Source organism: Camelina sativa, chromosome 17, assembly GCF_000633955.1.
Source record: "Camelina sativa cultivar DH55 chromosome 17, Cs, whole genome shotgun sequence".
In the NCBI taxonomy this organism is placed as follows: Eukaryota; Viridiplantae; Streptophyta; class Magnoliopsida; order Brassicales; family Brassicaceae; genus Camelina; species Camelina sativa.
In genome coordinates, this window is record NC_025701.1 from 33,487,229 (window position 1) to 33,488,460 (window position 1,232).

A 1,232-nucleotide genomic window follows, 5' to 3' on the forward strand; every position below is an offset into this window, starting at 1 on the left:
AAAAACTGTTTTGCAGTTAACCAAGCCACGAGATTATCGTAGAGCGCTTGTTTCTTCTGTTGATGATTTTGCAGGACATAAGAGAGGCAAACCAATCCCTAAATCCCATCCTGGTCCTGTTCCTCACATCCTTGGCAAGCCTCATGCACCTAAAGCTTATACACCACCTTGGATGAAGAGGATTTCAATGCCATGTTCTGATCCTCCGGATGCATGAGCTCCAACACAGTCAAGCTAATGACTGAAAACAAGCGCTTAGTGGGAGGCAACCCACTGGTAGGTTTTTCTTTTTCTTTTGATTTTGATTTTTGTTTATTTTATTTTTATTTTTGTTTTCCTCTTACTTGATAACACTGGGGACAGTATTGTTTAAGTCTGGGGGAGGTTAGTTACTAACTATGTTTTCTGTTTTTGAGTTTCAGTTGTGTCAGTCAAAACCATAAAGTTTGAGTCAAATTTTTCAAAATTTTTCTTTTTTGTCTTTGGGAATTATGATCTTGACTAATGATTTCTCTTATTTGGCTAACACTCTAATGATTATTTGTTTATGCTTGATCTCAGAACTGAAGCTTAGAAAGACTATGAGCCTTATCAAGAATCCTGAAAGCCCTTATTCAATGGATATCTGATTAATCTAACGTTGTCTCAACTTTTATCAGGATTTTAACCGAACTTAATCTCTTACTTTGGGGTTGGAAATCAGTGGACTAGACTTCTTCTTCAGGCCATACAGGACAATGCAATTTTTCAAAGTATGTCTCCCCTCTCTCTTCCCTTCAGTGCTTAAAAAAAAAAGGAATAAAAAATGAAATGATTTTGATCAGTTTAGAGAGGTAGGTAAATTACCAGTGACCTCATTATTCTACTCTTGAGTCAAATGACCACACAAAGCTTGGAAGCGAGGGGTAGGTAAATTACCGATGACCCCAGTATTCGCTTACACATTTGAAAAAAGAAAAAGAGACAAAAGAAAAAAAATTTGAAGTGAGAAAAGGGAGAGGAAAGGAGATGTAAGAAGAATGTCTTAGCCTGAAAATAGTCCATATGTCACTGATCAATACACCCAAGGTAAGAATTCACCTTATTTGTGCTTTAATATTGACTAATGAGATGACAATGGAGATTTCAGAGATTCCAAAGGATTGTGGGATTTGAGTAAGGAATGTTGATGCTTATCATGGTTGAGTATAAGAAGTAAGTTCTTGAGTCAGGTAAATGAAGAGTGCAAATAA